Source organism: Ambystoma mexicanum, chromosome 5p (assembly GCF_040938575.1).
Source record: "Ambystoma mexicanum isolate Mex_15411 chromosome 5p, UKY_AmexF1_1, whole genome shotgun sequence".
NCBI classification, from domain to species: Eukaryota; Metazoa; Chordata; class Amphibia; order Caudata; family Ambystomatidae; genus Ambystoma; species Ambystoma mexicanum.
Genome location: NC_090930.1, coordinates 1,040,112,752 through 1,040,135,220, shown reverse-complemented (window position 1 = coordinate 1,040,135,220; position 22,469 = coordinate 1,040,112,752). Strand labels below are relative to the sequence as shown.

The following is a 22,469-nucleotide window of genomic DNA, read 5'->3' as shown; positions in this document are numbered from 1 at the left end:
CTGTAATTTTATGCAAAGCTGCTTTACAAGGTTATTTTACTCACTGAATGCTGATCAAGTGTTTTAAGTCTGGACTTTATTAACTGGGTGCTTGTAATTGCAGCACAAGCACTCTTTACAATGTAAACTAGAGGTGTGTTTACAATGTTGATTGTTCCAAAATACATCTCCTAGTGTGCTGCTTTGGGTCAGGTGGCCCCCTTTAAGCTGTACACAATGATACATTGTCTGGTTGACATACTATGTGATTTGTGCATTTTATAAAGGAAACTAAGACCACTAGAACTCACCACCCTAGAAACTCCCAATCCCACCTTTGGGGGCATTCCTGTAGACATGGGAACACAGAGGAAAGAATTAATAAAAAAGTATTTGCCTTCAAGAGGAGGCTAGACCTTTGCAAAAGAACAGTTGGAGCTGGGCAAGCAACCTAGCAACATTAAGGTCCAACTTTGATGAATACTTCCCTGAAGTAAATGCTGGCATTAATGACTGGGTGATGCAGGCTTTTCTGGCAGAGGAGGTGATGCATCTTCCATTTAATGCCCATGAAGAGCTGATTGAGGTTCCGTCAGACACTACTCTGCAATCTGAATTTAGGAACATTGCAGTGGGTGAATTTTGACTGAAGGTTTCTTGGAAGGCAAGACGTTATTAAGCATAAGTGGGGTATACTTTCTTTTTACTGACTCCTTCATTTTTTGGATAAGGGTTGTTTCAAATGAATGTTGAAAACCCGGAAAGTGGGAGTTTTTAAAACATGGAGACAATCATGGCTACAACATTTAGATGCGAGTGCTTCCATCAGTCCCAAACATCACCTGGGTGCAGGGTGAACCTGGGTAACTGCTTTTTAACATTGTACACTACTTTACCAGAATTTCTGGCAAACTACAATGTTAAAAGCAGTTAACACTCTTCCACCCAAGTCTGAAACCACACTTGATTGCATCATACTTCAGCCAGGATTGCATTATACATCAGCCAGGATTGCATTATACTTCAGCAGCACATCTGATCTGTCCACTGAAAGGTTTAAGATTAAGCTACATCCCTAGCTCTATCTGGCTACCCAGAGGTAACATCTGAGCAAATGTCACTTCCTGCTGGCAAATCTACAGCAGCACTATTGTAAGTTTGAATTGTTGATGTTTTATTGAACTATGGCAACACACACGTCTTGCTTGGTAGTTTTTAATCGGGAAACATCTTTACTTCTCGTTTCCCTTGAATTGGGAACTTTTTTTTGGTGGTGGTGGTGGTGGTACTCCACCTTGCAGCTGTACCTTCTGTTTAGCAAGAATTTCATTCTCCCATCCTAGTTGTGTTGTTCTGCCTTTTGAGGGAGGGCTACTACAACATGGACGATTATAAATCGGTGGAGTAGGGGCAGTGATGTCTTACTGGAATGCAACTCAATGGCTTAAATCTCCTTCTTACTTGACTGTAGTATATGCAGTGCATGCTAGCCAATGTTTCCACTGTTCTGCGCTGCGTGCGCCCCCACCCCCCCACGCGCTGTTGCACCAGGTGGGTGACTACATGCAAATTTGCGGTCATATAACTGCCAGTGATGTCACTTCCTGTATTTGCCCCCCCACGAACAAAATTAACATGAAATGAAAGAAAAATGTAAAAGTAAAGTTGTTGAATATAATTTAAAAAGTAATAAAACGTATATTCCAGTTCCAGTCCAATGCCTGTTCCAATCCATGCGTGATATCAGTTGAGAAACCGCACACTCCAGCGATATGCTCCTAGCTTGCGTTCTCAGTGCGCATCGAGTAGTGATCAGTGAGCGCCATGAAGAGCACACCTCTCGCCACTGAATTAGAACACCTATGTGATATCGGTCTAGCTGTTCGAGCCTACCCCTCAAAACTGATCGATTTTCGTAAACGTGCTGCTAAAAGGGATGCAAAAAAACACAACGGTCCCGTAGGAGGGAAATGACAGTGGCAGGCACGTTTCGCCAGAAGAAAGCGCGTCCTTCTGGCAATGTTCCGTGGTGATCCGCGAGTTACGGGGTGGAGGGCCTGGGGAGGGGGGTTGTATGTAGTACCAAATTACCTTAAATGAAAGAAACAAAAATGTAAAAGTAAAGTTGTTAAATATAATTTAATAAGTAATAAACCATTGTATTAAAATTATAGGCGTTTCCAATTTAATGATGCTTGTTTCCTAAATTGAACAAAGAGGAAAGCTTAAGTTACCTCGATTCAAACCGATAATCTCCCCCTCCCAACCGCCACGCACTTCTCCGCCGCAAGCCCTAAATTCACTGAGATAACTGACCTGCTACCCATTCCTGCCGTCCCGATTGCCGGAACCTCCGTTCTCCCACGGCGTGTCTGTGCCAGTGGCTGCCTGGCCTTGCAACAGCGCCGTGTGTCCGCCTTTTGTGTTTATATCCTGGAGGCGACCCCGTCTCCTTCGAGCCCAAGCCCTCCAGGCCAACCAGCGGCCGGCTACTTGTTCTGGGCCATTCTAATGGAAAACGGTGTATTTATAAACCGCTTGAAGTATATGCATAATGTGGGAGAGTAGGCTGAGCTAATATCGCACACTACTGTCAAGGCTAAATTTAAAAGCACCACCTCATTTTCCTGATCTATATATAACGTTGGAAGCGCTCTCCTGGGCGCCCCGCCACAATCCGGAGTGAGCAGAAATCCCAGCTGCGCTTACTACAAGCGCATGTGCACATGTAACTTGATGTAAGCAGCTCCCTTTCCATTGACTGGGTCAGAGCGTATCACAGCTCACTTGCTCTTTCTCCCGCTCAGTCCTACTAACTTACCCTTCCTGCTCCCACTTGCTTTGCAGATCCGCTAGAGCGCCCAGAAACCATGCAGGTGGCAACAGTGCGCGGAGTAAGATGCGCCTCACACTACCGCAGCGCCTCTAGTCACACTGCTCCAACGTGGCCCACGTACATTGGCTGCACCCCAATGGTGCCCGTGAATCCCACTGCACCAATCACTTAAAAGGTTCTTTGCTTACTTTAATAGTGATCACCAGTGGTACGCAGCGCAGGGGCTTGGGCAGTCAGGAGTAGCACGCCAGGCAATTATTTTTGAAGGCTTTTCTCCATATTTACTCCAGAAAATGAAAAGTTCATATTTTACAGCAATGGTGAAACTTGTTCATTATCACTGCCATCATTTTTAAAAGGACTTGTGAAGGTCGACACGGCTGGACGAGGGGGAGTGCCTGACAGCATACAACTCCAACCCCTCCTGGACCCGAGAACACTCCTGGGGGAAAGGAGTAGGACTACTGATTGTAGCTGGTTTACCCCCCAGACTCGTTCCGCTTAGCCGGGCTCGGCAACATGACACATGACAACTCCCTCGGCACGGTACACAACTAGGGACACACATTTTGTTCCTAAATATTCCGGAGTCTAGCATGCAGCCTTGTTCTCTGTCAACACCCCTGTCCTATCCTCTGTAAACCACCCTTAAAAGTGCTATGGGGGTCTGGGGCCCTAACCATGCCCTAAAGCTGCGGCGCGCACCAGGATCAAAGAGGATTCATAACTCCTGCGTCCCCCTTTTATCCCTAACCAGTTCTCGGCATTCCAAAGACCCCCCAACACTTCAGTCAGCGCGCAGATGGCATCATGGCTGGTGCCCACCTGCCCCCAAAATTGCTCTTTCTCAGCATGACCACGTGCTTCCAAGCAACCCAGCCCCACTTTGCTGCGTGGACTTGCTAAGATTTTTAGAGCTTCCAATTTTCACATATAAGCGACCTGAGGTCATGATTTGTTCAAAATCACACAGTTTGGCCAAGTGAGGACATCAGAATTCGAAATCTGATCTTTATTGGGCCACATCTCCAACACTTTGTTTTTACAATTTCTTCATGTGCATTCATCACTGCTATGACCTACATAGCTTCTTAAAATAACCACATAATGTACAGAGCATAGTTTTCTGTCTACTTGTGGGAATCATAACCGACAATTTAAATAATTGGTCCAAATGTTAGCTAGTGAACGCCCATTAAATCCTCTCCTTAATAGTCATCCTATGCAAGCATGCATTTACTCTGAGTCCACAGCTTACCCCTCTGTTTCCTGCCTTCCACTGCACTGTTGAATGAAATGCATTTTGCTTATTCTCCTGGTCAGCTATGAAAGGGAGGCATTATTTTGCTGTCACGTGAGGCCTGAATACAATAGCTACATTTGACTGGCCCTAAACAATGAATGGGGGACGAGCTGTTTAAAAATGGAGCACCGAGCTTGTTTGTGGCCGAGCTCTTTTCATCACAATGATGTACCAAATATTAGTAAAGACAGCAGATCTCCAGACTGCGTTATGATTTATTTATTCTACATGATAATAAATAAATAAATCATAACACAGTCTGAAGACCATAGAATGGCCATTTCATTGAATGCAATTCAATGGATCCATCAAAATGTAATGTTAAGATTAGGGGTTAGATTAGAGTTAGGGTTGGGTTAGGGTTGGGGCTAGGGTTAGATTAAGGTTTACATTAGGGTTAGGGTTGGGGCTGGGGTGAGATTAAGGGTTACATTAGGGTTAGGGTTGGGGCTAGGGTTAGAATAAGGGTTACATTAGGGTTGGGGCTAGGGTTACATTAGGGTTAGGGTTGGGGCTAGGGTTAGATTAAGAGTTACATTTCGGTTAGGGTTGGGGGTGGGCGTGGGAGTTGGGGCGGTTGAGGGGGGAACCCCCCAATATACAACAAAAAATCCAAACGTTACAAGGAGCTGGCCAGTGCCAACATTTCAGCACTGGACAGCTCCATGTAACGTTTTAACGTTACAAAAAATGCATTGAAATGCTATCTTTTACATGTAAAAGTGCATTTCCTTTGAAACCAGTCCATTTATATTTTCGATGGACTGGTTTAGATGGAAAGGCATTTTTCCATGTTAAAGATAGACTGTCGTTGCTTTGGCATTAGATGCTTTGTTTTCGATGCTTTGGCGTGTCGACCCTCTGTTTTCCATGCAATCACTATAAACCATATACAATCTACAATTAAAACATTGCAAATATCAAGAGCACTGGCACCCGAGGGCCTTGCGAATGTGGTCTTTAAAGCTGCAGCGGATTTGTGGGCCCAACCATAGTTTGGGTTACTTAAAAACAACATTGTGGATAGGAACACTCCACCTAAAACATGGAAAGATTCCTATTTGATCCCATATTCAAAATTCAAAAAAATCCCCAACAGGAAGTTACAGATTAATTTCTCTCTTGAATCGCAATAGTAACATTTTTCCAACCTTGGTATTAAGTGAGTTGAAGGATTTGGTTATAAAAAAACAATGTACTACCTTTGGAACAAACTGGGTTTACGGCAAAGGTGTCTACTATGGACAACATTTTCTTGTTAACAATACTGGCAAAACATGCAAATGAAGCCGTCAATCTGCCAGCGTATGTGGAATTTGTAGAGTTTTCAGCTGCCTTTGAATAAGGTAAGCGGGCAACTGTGAAACTTGACAATTAGGGAAGCCACTCAGAATTACCAAATTTAATAATTTTACTTCATTCTGATTCCCAAATCAGAGTTAGATTAAGCACACATGGTAAGTATACAAAACCCATTTCCACTCATTGGGGTTTGAAGCAAAGCTGTGTACTTTCCTCGTTGCTCTTTACTTTGTATATGGCTAGTGTGGGAGATTGAGTGATTAAATCCTGTGCAGTACCCCAATAATGGGTTCAGATCACTTGAGGTATGTAGTGTATGCTGGCGAACTAGTGCTCCTTTATCACACATCAATCAGGCTGCAGAGAAGCTTACATTTATTGAATGTGTTTGCTAAAGATCACACACTCGTGTTAAGCATAAATACATCTAGGGTTCTCTGTTTTACAACAAAGAACACATTTCCACGTGTTTACTTGTATTTGCAGGGCTGTCCACTGGAATGTGTTGAAACCTTTGTTTATCTGGGGGTCGAACTGAGTTCCCACATGAACCAGGGTCTAGTCAATGACAAGATACGAACAAAAGCTATCAACACAATGTTGTGCTTACACCACTTTGAACAACAACATGGGGGCTTCTCATTGCATCAGCTCATCAAAATTGTCCCTGGCATCATTCATATTCTCGAGGGACAACTGGATGGGTGATCGGGTTCCCTATCTTGATTAGAGTGGGGCCTTTGGCAACCCCAGAGCTGGGTCTACCAAAAATTAAGCCAATTGAGTATATAAACTTGGAGTTAGTCTTACATCTCTCACCACTATAATTAATTAATTCATCTTTCATAACACACGTAATATCGGAAACCGCGGGACTAGGATTCAAACCTGTAGTGCTCTGTGTTGTCTTGCTTCCAAGTCAAACGCGTTGACACTGAGTTATCCTCTCATAAGCAAATAAAGAGGTTTTCATTATTATTTGAAAATAAAAAATGCCAAGCAAGGTACTCTTTTACGCCTTTAAAGTGATTTTATGAACACTACAAAGGACACAAAGCTAAATAACTTTGCATAATTAGATCAATGTTTTCTATAATAAATTGAGGAATGGCTTGAAACAAAAACGCTAACGGCTTTCATGAGTTACATAAAAAAAAAATGTTGTTAATGATTGAGAAGAATACGTGATCCATGTTGGGAGTAAAGCCTTAGCTAATGAATACATAAGATGCATACCACACTATAAACCAAGACAAAAATACGCTGTGACATTTCTGGATAAACATTTTAGGAAGCTTTTCATGGTTAGAAAAAATCAAATTGAGCACGCTCTAAGTGATGAGGCCAAAAAGTGGCATCCCTACAAAGAAAAGTTCCTGCTGGATACCTAAGATCCAAATCCCAGAAACACTAAAATATCTCTATATAGTGTAAAGCCTTGTCTAAGTTGTGCTGTGAGTGTTTCTCTTGTTTCGTTTAGGATTTGTGAACTCTCAACACGAAAATGCAGTTGCACAGAATGCGATCAGGGACAGAGTTATCCCACAGTTTAGCAGGATATTGGCAGGCAGCGGAGGCGGTTCTGATACACAAATCTCGTAAATAAATTGTATTTGACAGGGGACGCATTCGTTTTAGTTTACCATTAAGAGTAGATTAATTATTGAAGTGGATGTTAGATGTGTATGCTGCATTGAGCACTGATATTTTAAAAACGTAAGTGAAATTAGTAATAATAGTTTAAACATAGAATTAATCATTCCATTATAAGGTGCTGTATTCAAAATGTATTTCTTTTGTATTTTGTTGTAGAATGATATGTGTGAAAGGCTGCATTTAAGATAAAACACAGAAGTATATAAAGAAAATAAAGACAAATATAATTAAGGGAGCTGATTGCAATGCTTTCAAAAAAGGTGCAGTTTTAATGTCTATTTTTATTTTATTTTATTTTTATTTAGAAACATTTTGTAGAATGTCATTCTTCTCCATAAGGTCTACTTGAACAAATGTCAACGCTATTCACTGAGCTTAGAAGCACATAATATGACAGTTGCAAAGGTAGAATACATGTCTTTGAACATGTTTCCATATTGGGTATTCAATTTAATGTGTGAAATATTCATTTGTAGACATAATATTTATAATTAGAATTGAGGTATTATCCAGAGAAAATAATTGCTTATTCTGAGGATTTCAATCACATTTAAGTAACTAGAAGAAGCACAGATGGGGTATCTGCAGTAATTTGACCACTGGCATTTGACATTAGATATCATCTCCATAGACACAATCTTTTTAGAATGTTTAAGAATTGGTTATTAATATTCTGATTTAAGCAATATAACCCGAGCATCGGGGCATTACCGACTCAGGTAATGCCCCGAGGCCCATAGGTAAGGCCCACATGGCTGGAGGCTTCCCTTGTCCCCCGCCGGGACGCAGGAACAAGAAGGTAGGTTGGGGGTGGGGGGGTGGGTGGTGGGAGGGAAGGGAATACAAAATGAAAAAAAGACTTACCCGAGTCCCCAGCGGAGGGCGAAGGCAGCCTCTGAGCTGCGGGGAGGCTCAGAGCGGGGATGCCTCGCTTCGAGCCTCCTCATTGGCTGAGGGGCTGACATGCCCCCCGCCGGGGACAAAGGCTGTGGAATCCCGATGGAGGGATTCCCGGCCGGGTAAGGACCCAGCGAGAGCCAATCAGAATGCGTGTTGCATTCTGCTTGGCTCTCGCCGGGTACTAATTATAAATAGAAAACATAAGTAATCAGAGAAGTTGTTTTTGAGTAATACAAACAATAAGTGCATTTTTTCGTGCATCTTTTCTGAATGGTAAAAACAATGCACGATGACGTCATCTAGCAGAACAAAACCTGGTGACCTCATATGAATCCTCTTAAAAAGATTTCATTTGGATGAGACATTTTTGATGCATTTGACATGCGGTTGGGACGGAGTCACTGCAGTTCCTTTATTCTTTTTTCTTCAATGCTAAATGTAACTACTTAATGAAAAAATGTATATACTTCTGCACCCCCTAACTTTCTTCTATGTTTTAGATAAGATGGTCATCCAAGAAGTGAAAAAAGCAAATGCTGAGTAGCCCACATTATTATGAAAACCAAGCTCTGTTCTATATTCAGAACCGCATAAACGCATACAAATAAGAAATAATTAATATTTTCCTTCAGACATCATCATGAAAAGGTCAGTTAATATTTGGGACATACATATGAATTAAAAACGTATAACATTTACATTACAAAAGAACTTAGTTATCCTTGTTTTTTGGTTTGGGGAAAATATTATTACTCCTGTAGAACTATGTCAAGTAGTGAAACATGTGTCGAGGTTGAGGATAAGTGAGTACGGATACTAGGACAAAATGAGATGACGAGGTAGGAAGGATAATGATACTAGGAAAAAGGAAGGCACAAAGCTGATCATATGAATGAAACCAAAATGTGGATGTAATTATATTAAAAGAACAGGTATATATAAAAGCATGATTTTGCAAATGTTATCAAATAATGGGACATTGAAGATTTGGAACTATAAATACACTAAGAGATTAATAAGGATCCATGTTGAAAAAGGTGGGAAAGCAAGAAATTCAAAGACCAATTAATGCCAACTACATAGAAGTTTAAAAAGAAGATAAACGACCATACAACACAAATTTAATGGAAATTGTCACTGGTGTTGTGAAGAGGAAGCTGGGATCCTGGGACTCCCCTCCCCACCAAGTTCATGACAAGATGGAAGGCCAGAAGGACCCGCATCCGCCCACTCTATTTCAGACGAATCCCAAATGCACCAATGATCGACAAATACACTGAGAGGTACCCTCTCAGTTAGCTATTCAGACCAGGTGCGGTACGAATCTATCCATGTGTGAGTGAAGAGCCAAAGACCATGGTCAGGGACACCTATATGGACAGCCTGGACTAAGCACCAAGAAGCCATGTTGCTGACGTCATTAGGGACACCACGACATAGCAGCATTAAACATGAAGGACATGTGCAGTCCGCACTGCAGCCCATAAACACACACCTGAATACATGAAGAACATGAGTACACAGTTCTATAGTTAGAGGTCAGATACATATAGATACTGTCATTGCTTTATTTCGTCATTAGCCAAATGCAGTAACGCAAAAACCACAAGACACAAGAAATCCTGAGTGAGCTTGCTGATGCTTAAAGCTAATAGTCACGTGGATATGCAGGAGAGCATATAGAATCTGATCAAACCACGTATAGCTAACCCATAGGGCATGTAGTATAACATGGACAATGTAGAAACCACATTTTAAAGTTCAGGAAAATTCCAGCAGGCTTCAAATCACTGAGCAGGAGACGAGCTGAGCTGGAATCAGGCTGGACAGAGAGCAGGACACGTGAGACAGGACCCAAAGCCAAGGTCAAGAGATATGAAGACATTCCAATCCCCAGACGACAAAGTGACCAGCTGCAAAGAAACAGAATAAATCCTCATAATTAGGAGCTGCTGGGCTTAATTTTGGGGTCTCTAAACACGTGGTGCAGCTGAATGGAAGAATGGACAGTCTTGCTACCGTGAGGAGAATATTCTCATAAGGCAAAGGTGGTGTACACAAGTTACAATACAGACACATAATCGCTCACATTACCTTAAACAGACCCTCCAGGATATTGCGGCATGAAATGGAAAATTTTGCGGCACAAATAAGAAAAAATTGCGGCACACAGCTGCATTTTTTGCGGCATTATTTATTGTCGAAAAATACATCATTTAACATCTTTTTTTATCCAAAAACAGAGAACTTGAACAGTAAAGAGTGTTGCACATTGAAACAGGAATGTTTGAGGTGATGTGGGGAACTTTTAACAAACCTTTGAGCTAACTTTATTGAGCAATAGCATCAAACTGTGAGCCTGAAATGCCCGTCATTGTTTTTTCAAAGCAGTCTTCTGAGTTAATGCCTTCTGCCACTTGATTTATAAGCACTATAATGGCACTGATTGCATAGCTTTCTGAGCACCCCTGCCCATTCCTGAGCTACATCAGTTTCAGTACTTGGTCTCAATCCCATCTCCCCTAATCACATCAGTCCTGACTTGCAGCTCCTCTTTTATTCTGTGGGTTCCTAAATATAGCTCTACCAGTCGACCTCAGTCCTGACTTTCAGCACTCTACGCAACTCCTGCTTTGGTACCTTCATAATTCTGCCCAGCTATAACCCCTGCATTTTCAGTACTGGGATGTAGACACATACAGGCACACACGCACACAGCTCTGCTGATCTACCTAAATTCTAAAATACGCCCCTTCTGCTATCCCCCTACTGAGATCCTCTCACACAGGTGGTCCAGGCACACCTGTCCCTAGTTAAGGTAACCCTTATGGTCCATTTCTGGAAGCCCATCACTGCTTCACTACCACTCTTTAGTCATTGCATGTGAACCCAATGTGTACGGGCAGTCCTCCGGGGTTAGGTCCACACATTTCAAAACAATGACATTGAAGTGGAGCTAAACACCCTCAAAGCCTAAATTGGCAGATAAGTACCAAAATAGAAAATTTTAAAAGACTGGGGAGTGAAGCGTTGGGTATAGATAGTGGGTGAGTGCAGTGAAGAAAGAGGAAATCCAAAGATGGCATGGGGGTGGTGGGATCCCTATAAAAGTAAATGGAAGGTGTATCTTAATTAAAGATGACAACGTTGATACGATAATCTCAAGAAGACTCAGTCTCCCATCCAAATGAGCCATGAGAATCCTCCCTTCAGCGGAGGACAGGAGCATCCTCTGCAGGCCATCTGGCTTGCCTCCAAGGCTGAAGGCACTTCCCTCGCCAGCATTCGTCCCCCAGATCTATACTCCCAGTCCGTTGCTGCGCACTGCTAGAATTGTTTTGCATAAATCAGGGCATTTATGTAATTCCTTTAGCTCTTAGTCTTCACTGTGGGTCACCTGCGTCTGAAAATCACCTCCTTCCCAGTTCCTATTCCAGCTTTCTACCAGATTCACTGCCTGCTCCTCTGGAAGCACTCTCGAAACCGCATAACACTCTGAGGTGCTCCCACAGTCGGTCCATCGCTACTAGTGTTCTGTGAGTTGCTCCCAAAGCCTTAATCCTCCACAGCAACACTGTGTTATTTGGGGAAGGGGTCCCTCAAGATGCTTCTTAAGCTCAAGGGATCCAGTGAGCGCTCTTGCCAGTAATCCTGCCAGGTTTCCTGGCACCTTAAATCCTTTAAGTCATTTAGTGCGGTGGACAGGCCACATCACTGGTGAGGGTCACAGCACAGCTGTGGCAGCAATGCGCTTTACAGGAGCTTGCTGCCATGTGAAGAGGATATGGGATACTGCTGTTGCCGAAGCTTGGTCTCGGCAAGCTTGGTGTCAGTGCAGACCCTCCCTAGAATAACTCTGTTACACTTAATCAGGTCCAGTACCTCTGCCAAACACAAAACGTGGGTTCCTTCCCCAAGATAGTTTCTATGAGTGTCCTTCACTGAAGTCCTGCTAAAAACAAGCATTTGCAAATCCAACAGTATTGACTTGATTTTAACATAACTGTGTATAGGAATTGCCAGCTGCTGCTATGGTAATTAATTGCAAGGCCTTTGTCATTTGTGTCCCGTTCTGTCTGGCCACGCTCTTTAGGACAGCCAGGCTGAGTCACCACAGCCTAACATTTTGGGGTATGGAGGGGGGAGAGGGCTACAGCTCGATCAGCTCCATGGAGGGGCTTGAATTCAAAGGTGTCAACCCTGGTTCACACCTTTGAACTGAAGCCCCTCGGTTTATTTGCTTTTTGCTCAGTGGAGTTGTTAACCTTTGAGCTGCTGCAATTGGCAACCCCTCTGTGGATGCTATAAATCATTAAATGAGCGTGAAAAAGATACATAAAGCTAATGTGTCTTTTTTGCACTCATTTAATGATTTATAGCGGCCATAGCGGGAAAAGGCAAATTTTGCGGTTTTTTTTGCAAATCGCAAAATCGCCATAAGCTGGGTGGTCTGCTTAAAGAGGAACACTGGGAGCTGAGAACTCGATCTAGCCCCTGGCCTAGGAAGATCATCTCTAGCCAATCACAGTTTAGCACTGTAGGGGAGGGTAGCAACGGACAAGAACCAATGATAATCCCACTGCTCTGCAACAATGTAATAGTAAATTGGGGATGGAACAGGCAAGCCACCTGACATGTAAGAGCCAATAGAATAACACGTATAGGTGACTATGTAGGTTATTAGACTCCCGACGACCAATTCCACACATTGATAGGTTTTTGGAGAAAGGCCCAAGTAATGACAGAGTAGTGATGTAATTTTACACTAAAACTGGCCTGCGAGCCAGGAGCAGCCGAGAAGTATTGGAATCCACCTGTGTTCTTCCATGTATACTGGGGAGGGAGTTGGGCTCTCTAAGTACACAGACTTCCAGCATCACTCTGGCATACCCGGGAGTTCGTCACAACAGTTGTGGACAACATTAACGCTAAGGTCTTATAATTTGGACCTTTTTCCCTTTTTTGATGCTATTGTTTGGTTTCTAATGTATTTTTTATATATTTTTCGCTAACAAAATCTATATTAAAATATATTCTGATCTTTGCACATTTGTATTTCCATCTTTCAATACAAAATTCTTGTATAATAATTGCATTACTTCCTAGGTTGATATGGGGCTTTGTCGTTCTGCATTGTACCTTTCAGGAATTGTTGGGAATTCGAAAGGTTGGTATATCTACCATCCTTTCTATTTTCATTGTTTGTGCCCTAGGCACCCCCGAGCAAGCCTCTCGGAAAGGCAGTATCATGGTCCTAAACCTGTCACTAGTAGCCGATTGGTTTAGATCCCCCTAGTACAAAAGGTATGTTTTGATTAATACTGAATTTGTGAAGTTGTCCAACAAGGTCTCTAATTGTGTTCTTTCTATTATGTCTCAAATAAGCAATTATTTCTTTTGTGGACTGCTTCGTCTCCAAGCGATTGCCAGTTTTCCTGCATTCCATGCTGCACTAAATCAGTTACTCCTGTGTCGTTCCCTCTGCAATAGCTTAACTCATTAACTTATGTAACACTACTGTATCTCGTAATAACAAGGCATTCTGCTTCTTCCATGGTGATCGATCTGGTTGGAGCCATCCATCCCATGTCTATGGTTACTCTTAAGAAAAGCCTCTGACCAATCTCGACTTGCTCTGTGTAGTACAGCATCCCTGTTCACAAGAGGATCAGTTCAATCCAATCCCAGAGGGAACTGGCCATTTATATGGGAGACATATGAAAGGTCCCATAACGAGATAGAAGCATCAACCATCGATTAAGATAGTGTTGGCAGTAATATTCTGACGTCAGTTTATTTATTTATTTATTTATTTATTGTTGATTTATAAAGCGCTTAATAGCAGCGAATGGATTAGGATTCAAACCTGTGGTGCAACACGTTGTCTTGCTTCCAAGACAAACGCATTGCCCCTGAGCTATCCTTCCTCCCCAAGTTACCACTTACATCCATTACTGGATCAGGAGTCTGTAAACTCACAACCTATCATAACTTCCACTTCAGCAAGACCCGTGGTTGCCAGAAATAGTATCACAAAGAGTCTTGTCTCATCGGTCGGATGCATTTATCAAATAGAAATCTATTTGGTAGCGAGACGCCCTTTAAGAAGCCTACTGCCCCACTCAGAATCTGCAAAAGTGTTATGATGCAGGAGTTGCACACCCTTACTAACCAGGACTGTTTCGCCCATTTTCTTATTAATCGAGGGGAGCAAAACTCCTTAAAAAACATTTAAAGTATAGTCTTCCATTGTCTTTTATGGCTCTCCAGTAGTAAGGTGAAGGAGGTGGTTGTGCGTCCCAGCCTTTTTTAATGTGGCTTGTCTTTTGCTGAGATAATGTCTATGCTGTTTTTCAACAAACTAGTTAAGATGTGCAATTATCTGGGCCAAAGTTGTTTTCCTAGCAGCTTTATCCCTGACATGATCATTTTGCCAGTTGATCACGGACTTTGTGGCTGTTTGGTTGCCTAGTTTGCTAAAGTAACAGCTCCAAATGATCCACCTTCCCCCTTTTAAATCCCCCTGCATCAGGAGGCTGCCACTGGTTAGAAGCTGGTAAGTGATTTGAAATTCTACTGCCACCTGCTGTTATGCGGTGCCCAGGTGCCCATGGCTAGGCTTTCGTCGTCTTCTAAAAAAAATGCTTTATGGGAGTTGCTATTCTGGGTGCCATCAGCATGACCAATGGACCTGGAGATGACAACGTCTTGTAAAGGATTTTAAATGTGGGGACCAATCAGCATGTTTCGGCCACCTGACTGCGGAAGGGAAATCGTTTTTGGATTGTAGATAAATGGCACCTATGGCATACACATAAAAAGGCAGCACCAAAAGTAATGGAAGGAAGTCCTCCCTCTGCACCGTAAGCCACCCTCCATTTCTAGCCCCTCATAAGCACTCCAGTAGTCTCAAAGTGATGAGCTGAAACAGGTCTGCAGGGCTCTGCCCCTGATGCCCGCTTCACTGTGCTTTTGATCAGTCAGGTGGGCATCGGCAGGAATGCGTTATTAGCAGCCGGGCTCTCTCCTTGCTGCTGGGTGTTGCTCTCATCATGCTGACACATCATTTCAAGAGGTCCTTCAAAATGATATTTGAATTCCGTCAGAAATGGATCTGGGGGCTGTAGATAATGTGACTGGCGAGGAAGAAAGCTGTTTGTACACGTGATCCGTGGGTTCCTGCTCTGACCTCACACATCCATGCACTGGTGTAGTCTTCGGCATCGTAGGCAACAAAAATGGAGACATATATAATAATGTCAGCTGAAATATCCTAGGATTAGACTTATTTAAGTGTTAAAAAATCAGTTAAGAATAATGATCCAGCAAACAATCTTACCATCCCTTTCTCCTCTTTCCTACGTCACGCCACGCTGACGCGGATTGAAGCGTGGTTATTAGCTATGCACGAAACCTACGTACACAATCCATGAATATTCTATAGTATTAAACACTGCAATGACAGGGTATTGAGGCAGGGTTGTAGTGGGAGAGTGCAGTGAGGGGGTGGGGTGGAGAGAGGGTTCATATAACCACCGATTTATCCCTTAAAGCCTCCAACCACAGAGGGTAAAACACCCATACGAAGAAGCCTCAAATGTTCCCTGTGACATAGTGTTGTGCTATTGACCTTTGACTTGAACATCATTAGTACATTGTCTCAACATTACTGCGCTTCATGTTTTTTCGATAGGTACCAACAATGTGTACCCGCTGCTCTTCCACATGTCACACTCTGGTCTTTGATAGATTAAATCACCCTCTAATGCTTTAGTGGCATGCAGTGTGTGGGGTCACTACACACAACTGGGCCCATCCATCCATTGTGTAACAAGCGTTGTATGAATCTGAGTCTAGAGGGCTGGTGTGTCCTCTGCACTGTTTGTCCTCTCTTACTGGTTAGGGTACTTACCTCTCCTAAGGATTGCATAATGTATCTTTCGCACTCATCCTTGAATGCGCATCAGCATTGTGAACTGATGTGCACTGTGAACTTATGTCTTTTACTGTGCCCTGTCCAAAACGCCCAATAAATGCCTAAGTAAATACACATCAAAGAGGATGCATAAAGCCCTTATATCCTTTCAAGTGAACTATGCCAAACTATAATGAATTTGAATGTATAGGCAACTTGCTAAATGAGCCGTCAGCATTAGCAGGCCAAAACAGGATGATATATGTATGGCAATCATATCAAGTACAGAAACGTATGGCGCTCATATTACCCCGGTGATGCGTGCTCTTCATTGGCTCCCTGTCAGTCGAAGAATTGAGTTTAAGTCACTTTGTATTGTTCATCGAGCACTCCATGGACTGGGGGCAGAATACCTCCAGTATAAGTTTGCTCGTTACTACCCCTCTTGCCCGCTGCGTTCTGCCTCTGCTGATCTGTTGGTAGTTCCGTTCTATCGCTGTGAACGCATTGGAGGTCGGGCTTTCTCGATTGCTGTGGCTCAAATGTGGAATAACCTTCCACCTCCGATTAAGGCTATACCTAACCATCTAGCCTTCAAAAAATCCTTGAAGACCCTGCTATTCTAATCTTGCAGTGGCTTATATTTGGTGGTCCTCCTCTCTCTTCCTCAGCGCCAAGATTCCTCTGGGGACCGTACGCTCTAAAAGTTCAAATAACATAACATAACAAACTGACTTTTTGAAGTGTTTCAGGTCTATTTCTATGAATGTGACTGGTTGTGTGTGGTTCTAATTTTCCTTCTGATCATTAACAGACTATTCTCTGTAACTGCACTTGACCACTCCTCAGCCTGCCGATTGTGTATGTATCACCTTCTGCATGATTAATCAGACTCAAGGGAGATGTTGGACCCACCTCTGTAGGCCTTGCAGAACACCTTGTATTTGCCATCCCTGAGAGCCTGGGACGTAGTGTTGCTCTGTTTGCCCCTTCTGTGTGCCCAGACTCAGGAGATGTTGGACCCATCTCTGCAGGCCTCGCAGAAACCCTTGTATTTGCCATCCCTGAGAGCCTGGGACATAGTGTTGCTTTGTTTGCCCCTTCTGTGTGCTCAGACTCAGTAGCTGTTGAACCCAACTCTACAGGCCTCGCAGAAACCCTTGTATTTGCCATCGCCACTGAGCAGGGTCTGGGACCTTGTGTGGTTCTGTATGCTCCTTTTGCATGAACAGACTCAGGAGTTGTTGGATCCACCTCTTCAGGCCACGCAGAAACCCTTGTTGCAATCACCTTGTGCCGAGGGGCATTTGCTCGGGCTTCAGCGAGGGCTGTGGGTGGATACCGGTCACAAGTCCGAACTTCTGTGAAAAAATTAAAAAATGCCCACTGCCATAGAAAAAAGGAATGCGTCCCTTTTCCATTTCTATGGTGGCCACTGCGGATGGACGCATTGCCGGGACCAGAGCACAAAGCTCCGGTTCAGCAGGTAAGTGGGGAGGGGGAGCGAGATGTCTTTGGTCGGGCAGAGGGTGGTACGTGGGGAAGCATAGACTACATACTGAATTGGTACTGTGCCCAATCGATGAGGACAAACATGTGCAGTGGACAATAGACTACTCAGATCTGCTATATTAACATTAAATAAAAAAGGTGCTTGAACACAGCTTCGACAAAGACCGCGATAAGTGTTCATATAATGAAAGTAGTTACCTTCTTGATCTAGATGCACTTTAACCTTGGAGTTAGGCCACTAAGATATTTAATAAGTTACTCGGGCAACCAGTCCGTTGCAATATAAACCAAAGTTTATCATGATTTACCCGATCAAATGCAAATGTTAAATCCACAAATGCGTAATATATGACGCATTTCACTAAAATCGCCTGCTGTGACAGGAGATATAGAATTAAACAAATCAAGGAGGTTCCCACTGACTTCTTAAAGCCGGATTGATACCTATCCATTACCCCTGCCGAGAAAGCCCAAGACTGTAGAGCTACCAAAAACACTTTACAAGATGCGTCCAAAAGGGAGATTGGTCTATAAATAAAAGGATTTGATTGTGCTCCTTTTTTGAACACTAGGATCATTTTTGCACGCTTCCAGGAGCTTGGTATATGTTGCTCATTAATGAGTGAGGAATTTGACCATCCTCATGGTGGGCATGGGCTCGCCTGGGCTTTTTTCAAATGTTTAAATAATTGAATGATGGTAGACCTACCTGAGGAAAATATGTGGGGCTAATCCACACACATTTTCCTATGCTCACCCCACAACAAAAGCATAGACCCATGTACTCTGTCATAGACACAGCCTATAGGCACAATCCGCCGCTGTCATATTTAGTTGGAATGTGACAGCAGAGGAGTGCAAAATGTCATCCAAAGGAGGGGAAGGACAAGCCTGTCCCACCATGATCAGCCTGATTAAGTAACAAAGGCTCAATGGAACCACCCTGCTCTTTTGTTAGGTCCCTGTAACTGGTGGCAGCGATTAACAAACCAACAGGGGGTACTTCAAACAGGCCCACATGGGGCCGGGCTTCAGAGGATAACAAAGAAGACAGTCCCGAGCGCCTCTTCACTCCTGCATCCCACCTGCCACTCCCTTTACCTTCACGTCACCCCCCCCCCTGCACTGCCTGTTTGCTGCAGTTGCACAATCTGAATGACACAAGGTCTAGTAGGACCGTTGTATTTGCTTTCTTCCCTGTCCCACCACCCTTTTTTTGTCTTGTGGTTCCTTGAAAAACTCTTTGCTGTATAGGCACTTTGTAAATACTCAATAAATAAATACAAAATAAATATGTAACTGTGTCAACCTGAGGCCACCTCCCTCCCTCAGTATCAATGACAGTGAATTGACATGTCTGGCTCTATTTCGGCAGTAGGCCACCCCCACTCGGGGACCCATTCATAGGTATGAGAATGTGGTTTGCAGAAGCCACCGATTTTGGTCTCTCAGCATCTTCAAGGGAGATCTGCCAGTTTATTCAGGAACCACACAGGGAGGACCCATTGCCAACGAGACTCTTTTATCAAAGCAGACAAGAAGATGGGTGGGACTTAGTAGCACAAGGGAGTGAGCCCAGAGCTCTTTCTGTTGAGAGGAGGGTTCCAATATATTAGTTCTGGGACACCCCTTGTTTCTGTATCACCCCTTTACCTTTTACTGTTTCAAAGCACTCTGGTTATGACCTCACACATACAGAAGATTGTTGGTAGAGACCCCAAGAGTGGTTCACTTACATGGTTTTAGCCTACACCAATCACTGTGGCCCACTTGGCTTTAAAAGAGGGCTGGAGCCCGTCTTCTGGCAGACCATCTGAAGTCTTCACAAGAATAACTCATCCTTGGACCCTGGCTGAAGGTTCAGTCTTCAGTCTTTCCTTACAGCTTCCTCCAGTGAAGGAAAACTAGGAACATCCAAAGAGGGAAGCAAGATCCCTCCCCTTAACTTCTCTGTGGGAGCAGAGGGAGAAAATAACTTAGAACACCCACCAGCTGCTTCAGAACTGGTACCCAGCCAGCACACAGCGTGCCCTGCTGGGCTCTGCAGCAGGTTCACTGGACAGGGAGTGCCAGGCGGTCTCTGAACCCAAAACTAAGGACAAGGCAGCTGCCTGCAACACCCTCTTTAGCTTTTGTCCATCCACGTTTAAGGACAATGCAAGCCCATTGAAAAAGTGATGCGAAGTGCAACGACATGAATCTACCGCCGTCTGCCTTAAAGGACATTCTCGAGGCAGTCGAGATCCTCAATCTACAACCGCCTGCAATGCTGACCACCGTCAAGCCGCAGTCGCTGAAAGAAACCCAAGACCTCTTGACCAGAGCTTCAGAACTGCAAATCAACACTGAGGCAATCTCACCCCAAGTCATTGTGAAGACCAGACTGCAGCCATTCGCCAAGCTTCACTCACCAAACCGTCTTGCCATTGATTACCTGCCACTGACTCCCATCTCGAACTCTCTCGCAGAAGCCTCAAAAGCAGCCTCAAGCTGGCTTGACGCTGTCGAGCACCAAGAATAACTACAGCAAGAGGTACATTGTAATTCTGTTGCCCTGGTCCTTCCCAGAAGGCTGCAAGAGACATACATTTTAACACCATTTGTCCCTTTTTCTGAAGCCAAGAAGCCTTTTGAAAAATTATTGTGGTTATTAACCGTACCAGCCACCTTCCTGTCAGTATCCAGAGTCCATCCCGTTTCCTTCTTAGAAACTGTCTATTCTCTGCATTCCTTTACAGTGTGGGTTGTATTTATAGAGTTGCATTAGATTGTCTGTTGTGATAATAAAAAGAAGTTATTTGTATACAACCCTGACTGGACACTCGTTTTATCATTGGGTAATAATTGTATTTTTACTGTGTTGCAAATAACCAACTGTCCACGACCGTTAGAGCAAATAAGTCTGCCATTCCGTCCACGTTACCAAAATTGGACAAGGAGGTTTATAATTTTAATTGTATGCTTGTTTAATCCAATCTGTTCGGATCCATTCTGGTGTATTACAGGTGTGGGGCTGATGGATGGTTTAGAAACCGATATTCACCCCTGGACCTCTGGTGTCCCGGAACTTGATTTGTTACATAAGGTTTTGAAATAAAGCTGCCAGAACTGTTGCCCAAAGTTCTGGTTGCGTTTTGAAAGTGGTGTTTGATGGGCCACCCAGTCTACGGGCCGCAGAGTGTTGACATTTATTAATAGTGGCTGTAATATCCTCCATTGCGAATCCGAGGCTTCATTTAGCCCTATTAATAATACATCCGGTACTATCCATGTTCTACAATTTACCATATAGTTTTGAGAAATGACCGACCCAACATGACTCTGAAATGGGCTGTGCTTGAAGGTAACACTGAAAACACAGGTGTCCTTCCTTATTATGACTCCGGGCTTATTTTCAGAGTCACAATCCAGCATTCAAAAATGTATGGGCTTTGAGACAATTTTATAACCTTGTTTTAAACGTGTTACCTCCTTCTTATACATTAATTTGACATTACAAAACTAATGTCTCATATTACGGTGCAGCTCTTTTTTTTTTGCTTGTATAGAAGCATTGCAACAATGCATATAAGATTCCTACAATTTGCTTTCAAATCTATATGATGTATAAACAATCCCTTCAATAATTCCTGACAGGTTGTGGACATGTTGCGTGGATTCAATAACCTACTGGCCTCCAAATCCCTGTTTACCATCATTCCAGTAATTCTTACATTCCTGCAATTAGCTAAGCATGGATTCCAAACTACTGTTGGCTTCCCAGCCTTTATTTCCACTGGTAACTGCACTTTGCCAGCGGATGCCCAGTACCTGGGTATTTTAGTGTGTATATTCAACAAGCAGAGATCACTTTCCAACAGCTCTCACTTCTTGTTAATTTAGAGTATCTTGAAAAAAGAGAACTTGATACAAAACTATAATCCAGAGTTGAATACGCTCTGGAGTTGTGCCAGGTGGAATGAGGCAGCATATCACCCGGAACTCGACCATTCCAAAGGATCAAGACCCACACTTCCATCATTTGGCGAATGCTATCTCCTCGTGCTATAGCTTGCTGAAGAAAAGTGGAGCCATCATATTCACAATGGAAAAAGAATGCAGGCATTCGCTGTCAGGGTCACCCACTACATCAATGTGACTGGAGCACAATGTCAGCCACTTGTCAAAAATGTCCGTCAACTCAAGCACAAATGCCTCCGCCCTCAACTTTTTGGGATTCAAATAAACATTTAGCAATAGGCAGTTTTCCTTTACTTTTGTCAATGGATTAATCCAGTTTAGTTTGGCAGCCGGGATATCTGAGAATGAAAATGCCCAACTCTTTGCTGACACACCCATGTTATCACGCACAGCACGTAATAGTCCACCAAACGACCTCGGTCTCCTCCTCTTTTGCGCTCAAACGTGTAATACAGTAAAACCACATATAAGCGGAGTATCTATCAGCTATGATTTGTGTCAACAAAAAATAACAAAGGAACAACCATGAAAGTGTTTGTCAAAAGATGTGAAAACCCACGAGTGTTACAGGAAGCAAATTTGAGATGGTGCACAATATTATCTCAATTTTTTGATGTCACTGTAGTTTTATCAGCATGCAAGGTATTTAAGATTCATGACCAGTCAGATGTTTGACTCCTGAACAACTGGAAGTTAGTACGTTTCAATTTCCCCTCAGTCGGGTCACCGACTGTTAGTACGTTTGGGGCATCCTGAATGACAGGAGCGAGCACAGAGTTCTAAAAATCCCTGTTTGCTTCCCTATTACATGCTTATCTGCCTGGGTAATAAATGCATCATACTGCAGTGATAAGAAAGAGGAGGCTTCCTCCAATAACATTGTTCTAAACATATTGGGAGCAAAATGTTGCATCATTAAATCAGTATAAGTCTCTAAAACAAAATCCACTTATGGAATTTCTGCAGATATAATCGTGCGCAAGCGGGGGATTTCATGCAGAAGGGATACAACATTTTGTCTATTCAGAGGGATAGAGCTCTCATTGCCAAAAATGTGTTCAAGATATATACCAAATTAATTTAGAATATGTTTCCCCGAGGTCAGC

At 43.2% G+C, this 22,469-nt stretch overlaps 1 protein-coding gene and 1 long non-coding RNA gene across 3 annotated transcripts in view; one reads left to right on the top strand and one right to left on the bottom strand.

Moving 5' to 3' along the window:
* The window catches only part of LOC138481396 (uncharacterized), a 97,395-nt gene extending 94,868 nt beyond the window's left edge, over positions 1–2,527 (bottom strand). The window contains exon 1 of the long non-coding RNA XR_011274239.1: positions 2,296–2,527. This is a non-coding gene — a long non-coding RNA (uncharacterized lncRNA). The remainder of the gene's footprint in view (positions 1–2,295) is intronic.
* Positions 1–22,469, top strand: part of GMDS (GDP-mannose 4,6-dehydratase) — a 3,238,640-nt gene that overhangs the window by 1,605,169 nt on the left and 1,611,002 nt on the right. The gene's annotated exons all lie outside the window — the stretch shown is intronic.